Below are 5,051 nucleotides of genomic sequence, written 5' to 3' on the forward strand. Positions count from 1 at the left end.
TCCTCCCCCCACCTCCCCTCTCGTGGCCCCAGCACCCCTTCCAAGGTCACCAAATGGAGAGGGTCCTGGGGCAGCGGGCACAGTCTCACTGACCAGGGGGCACCAAGCAGCAGGAATTCACTCCCTCCTGGGTCTGCACGCAAAGGCCCGAGAGCCAGGTGTCCGCAGGCTGGGTCCCTGGGAGGGAGGGTCTGTCCATGGCCTCTCCCAGCCCCGGGTGTCACCAGGCGCCCTCAGTGTCACTCAGCCTGCCCCGGCTCCCCCTGTCCTCCCCTCTTCCAGCCATCGATTGAGGGCCACCCTAATCCAGGTGACCTCACCTTGAGGCCCTTAATTAACCACACCTGCAGAGACCTGGTTTCCACATAAAGTCATCGTGAGTTCCCATGCAGGTGAGTTTGGGGGCCACCCTATCACCCCCTGACTGAGGTCTCGGGCATTTGCTAGTGTGGGGTGTGAGCCTGTGCCCTCAGCAGGCAAGCCTCCCTCCAGCTCCCAACGCTCCTCCGGGCTCCAGGGGAGGTCAGTGCGGCCACGCGTGTGGGGCTGGGCCACGGAGGAGCCAGGCCTCCGGAACCCGGGAAACGCGTGGCCCCAAGGTTAATTAATTATTACATTAAATGCGCCCGCTCCGGCCCCGCAAACAGGAAAGTATTAATCACCCATTTCCTCGGAGTGACAGGTCCATTTCCCTAAATTCCTCCGCTGCTGACTTAACCAAATGATCGTCTTCCGGCTGCTGCCACTTCCCGCCAAGCCACAGCTCATGAATATTCTGGCGTCGCAATCTGCTTTATAAAAGAACAGACTTATTATTTCATTTTTAAGTTTGCTGTCAGGCGTAGGAATTTTCCAGGCCCCCAAATAATGGGGCGCGGTGACTGTCCTAGTCGGCCAGACCATTCCCAGGAGAGCCAGCCCTGCCCTGCGGGGCCCGGGTGGGGTGCCAGGCCTTCCTGCCCTGGCCCGTGGGAAACGGAACGCTGCTGAGTGGGCAGCCAGTGTGCCCTGCCCAGCCTGGGCGCCTCAGGTTCTGAGCAGGTCCGCCCTGGCTCCTGCTTCTGGGCAGCCCCTCCGTGGGCTGGGCCACAGTCTCACCACCGCAGCACAAGCCCCCCCCCCCCCCGTACCCATCGGTGAGCCCACCCCGGCGCCCCTCAGCCAGGGTTGAGTTTGGGGTCCTCTTTATGCCCCCAGATCAGGCCCTGATTGGGACAGGGGTCAGAACCCCCTTCATTCTCCCCGACAGGTTCATTCTGGCACCCCAGCCCCTTAATACGGGGCACGTGGGAGAACAGGCAGCTGCCCAGTTTTTGACTGACTGACGGAATGAATGAATGAATGAATGACTGGATGAATGAATGAATGAATGAAAACGGAGGGAGTGACAGGCTCACCTGCGTCGATGGGCATCTGCACAGCCTGGCCAGGGAGTCCCGTCGTCCCGCCTCACTCGGTGAAGATGGGATTCGGTGTCCAGGGGCCCACAGTGCCCTCTGCTGGCAGCCGCCGTGTGGCAGCCCAGTGGCCGGGCCGGGACTGACCAGTGGCTCTCTGCGGTTGGGCCCTCTGAGCACTCAGCCAGCCTGCCCTCCCCCTCGCCACTCGAGTGAGCGCACCCAGCGTGGGAAGTGCGTGCGGGTCGGTGACCAGGTGACCACAGGGGCACCTGTAGCCATTGGTGACCCCGGGAGGAAATGGCTGACCCAGGACCAGAGGAGTTCCCTACCCTTCTCCGGGGTGGCCATGCCGACAGTCCAGGGGCCGGGCCTCCTGAGGCCGGGATTCGGAGCAGCGTGCTCCCTGCTGAAATGGCATCTGTGCAGCTTGAAGCGAGTTGTCACAGCGACAGCGTCAGCCCTTTCCGGAGGGTCTCAGGGGGCGGAGCTGGCTCATGCAGGAGGCCTGCCCCCCTCAATGCCAGAGCGCCCCCTTGCCTCCCTGTGACGAGAACAAGGAGCTATCCCGGGAGCCGGGGCCACCCCACCCCAGGTGAGAATGTAAGGGGGTCTCGGACAGGGGAGCACCGGTGGGACCCCCGGCCTCCCCGCCCTGGGCTGCCTCACCTGCGGCCCTGCCTGGGCAGGAATGGGCACCTCTGTGGCCTGGAAGACCCAGTGTCTGCGGGGGGAGTGAAGAAGCCCAGACTTTTATAATTTTATTAACCAATAAATTCAATACATTTTTTATAAAAGAAGCCCAGAGAGCCTGGCCGGTGTGGCTCAGTGGTTGAGCGTCGACTTATGAACCAGGAAGTCAGGGTTCGATTCTCGGTCAGGGCACATGCCTGGGTTGCAGGCTCGATCCCCAGCAGGGAGCGTGCAGGAGGCAGCCGGTCCATGATTCTCTCTCATCACCGATGTTTTTCTCTCTCTCCCTCTCCCTTCCCCTCTGAAATCAATAAAAATATATTTATAAGATATAAATATTTTATTTATAAAATAAAAATATATTTTAAAAAAAGAAGAAGAAGAAAGGCCCAGCCCGGGCTGCTCAGGGCTGCCCGCCCAGAGGTCCCGCCGGCAGCAGGTGCGGCCGCCTCTCTCCGAGGTGCTGAAACACCTGCCACCTCCGGCTCCTCCCTCCCACCACTCCGCCCGCCCCCACTCTCCACCTCTTCGTCTGCTTTTTATTTTTACGTCTGAACGTGAGGTGCTGGCCTGGCCAGCGCTGCTCAGTGATGCGTGTCCGCCGCTCACCACGCGTCTTGGGTTCAATTCCCGGTCCAGGGCGTGCACCGGGGCTGCCGGCTCGCCCCCACCCCTGGCCATGGCGTATGCGGGAGGCAGCCTCGTGATGTGTCTCTCACATCGATGTCTCTCTCCCTCCCCCTTCCTCCCTCCCTTCCACTCTCTCGGAAAAAGAGGGTGAGGAATAACAAAAGGAGATTGTGGTGCAACATCCGTAACACGAGAGTGACCCACGTAACCACGTCCAGCGCACGGCTCAGCGGCTTCACCGACGTCCACCCTGCTGCGCGGCCACCGCCTCCTCTCCAGGACCCTCCGTCGTCCCACACTGGCTCTGCCCCACAAGCACCCCCCCCATCCGCCCCCCTCTCCTTCCCGTCTGTGGGTCTGACTCCTCCAGGGTCCTCCCACGAGTGGGATCCCACAGGATGGTCCGTGTGACTGCGTCTTCCACTCGGCATGACGCCTGCGCGTCTCGCTCCTGGTGTGGCCGCATCCAGATGTCCTTCCTGCTCAGGCCGGAGAGCACTCCCTCGCGTGCAGAGGCCGCATTTGGCTCACCTGTTCCTGACAGGGGACACGGGGTGTTTGTGCATTTGGCTTGTGGCTCACGCTGTGGGCGTGGCTGTGCGAATGTCGCCTCAAGACCCACTTTCAGTTCTCAGGGGGGCGGGGCGGGGTGTACTCAGAAGTGGGGTTGCTGGGTCCTGTGCCCATTCTATGTTCAATATTTCGGGGACCGCCACAAGGCTGCCCATTTTCCCTTCCCCCATCGTGGCCCGGGCACCCCAGTTCCTCCGCATCCTCACGGACAGATGTTGTTTTCAGTGTGTCTGATGGTAGCGTCCCACGGGGGTGTCCCCATCTCCTGTTTTTGTCGTTAATCCTCACCTGAGGGTATTTTCCATTGATTGTTAGAGAGAGTGGACGAGACAGGGAAGGACAGAGAGAAACATCCATGTGAGAGAAACGCATCGATGGGTTGCCTCCGGCATGCGCCCGACCAGGGCCTGGGCTGGGGAGGAGCCTGCAGCCAAGGTGTGTGCCGCTGACCGGAATCCAACACAGGACCCTCCAGTCCACAAGCCGATGCTCTAGCCACTGAGCCACACCGGCCAGGGCCCCATCTTCTTTAGCGCCCGGTGATGTCGCGTTGTGTGTTATCTTGTGTTTGTTCAGGGTGGGCAGGTGGGGGTGAGAGCCCACGGGGGTGGGTCCGAGTCCTCCCCTGGACGCTCACCGGCCACACGACCTTCGACTGTCAGGACAAGGCGACAGGGGAGTCAGGAGAAGCCCAGTGAGGCCATGAGACCAGGCGGCGCGGGCACTGCGGTGGCTGACGGGAAGGTGGCGGATTGAGGCGGCCTGGCCTGTGGAGATCGCTCACACGGTGGCTGACGAGCAGGGAGGCCCCGAGATGGGCAGTGCCCCCCATCCACCTGCCGTTCCCTGGAGACAGCACATGGGGCCCAGGAGCCGGGCCATCGGTGGGAGCTGGTACCGTGGGGGCAGCCGGCGGGAGTCGAGGCAGCGACATGGGAGGGAGGCCTCGGTCACCCACCCCGTCACCCGCCCTGCGCAAGGCCGGTCCGAGGCGATGACCTCATGCCCAGCTCGAGCTAATGGCCCTGGAGAGGCACCAAAGAGCTGATGTTCGGGCGCCTGAGGCAGGAAGCCTCCGGCACCGGTTCTGGGAACACGAGACAGTTAAGCGACTTCCTTGCTGAATATTTCATGATTTACATTAATGGCTTTCTGGTGTTTTTCATAACAAAACTCTCCACATGGTGACGGGTTAAAATGTGGGTGTTCCGGCCACCCTCCCTCCAAACGCCCGTCCTCCCGGAGCGCCAGACCCACGCGCCCCTCGATCGCCAGGTCTCCTCCCAGGCCTGTGGGACCCTCGTGTCCCAGACGAGGCCCCTCCTCCGGACAGGAGCCTCCCACCTGTGCATCCGGTCCTGCAGCCGCAGGGGCTTGGACACAGGGAGGGTGGGGGACAGGGGCCTGGGGCTGGGGCTGGGAGGACCCACACAGGCCCTGGGCTCAGCGTCCAGTCAGGAGGCCATGACTTGCCCAAGGACATGTCTTACCCGACTCCCCAGGAGAGTATGTAACTATGTAGATGTTGTTTAAATATGTTTTTATTGATTTCAGAGAGAGGAGGGGAGAGGGAGAGAGAGAAACATCAGTGATGAGAGAATCATTGCTCAACTGCCTCCTGCACGCCCACACTGGGGATCGAGCCCACAACCCGGGCCTGTGCCCTGACCGGGAATCGAACTGTGACCTCCTGGTTCATAGGTCGATGCTCAACCACTGAGCCACCCCAGCCAGGCCCCCCCAAGACATTTTCGACCA

The 5,051-nt window shown here is 61.4% G+C and overlaps 1 protein-coding gene across 1 annotated transcript in view; it reads right to left on the minus strand.

Moving 5' to 3' along the window:
• UBAC1 (UBA domain containing 1) overlaps positions 1 to 1,855 on the minus strand; it is a 17,093-nt gene extending 15,238 nt beyond the window's left edge. The window contains exons 1-2 of the mRNA XM_006107627.3: positions 1,851 to 1,855; positions 627 to 629 (exon numbers count right to left, since the gene is read on the minus strand). The gene's annotated coding sequence lies outside the window, so the exon portion shown is untranslated. The remainder of the gene's footprint in view (positions 1 to 626; positions 630 to 1,850) is intronic.
• Between the last annotated feature and the right edge of the window lie 3,196 nt (positions 1,856 to 5,051).

The sequence above is a fragment of the Myotis lucifugus genome, unplaced genomic scaffold (assembly GCF_000147115.1).
Source record: "Myotis lucifugus unplaced genomic scaffold, Myoluc2.0 scaffold_1307, whole genome shotgun sequence".
Lineage (NCBI taxonomy): Eukaryota > Metazoa > Chordata > Mammalia > Chiroptera > Vespertilionidae > Myotis > Myotis lucifugus.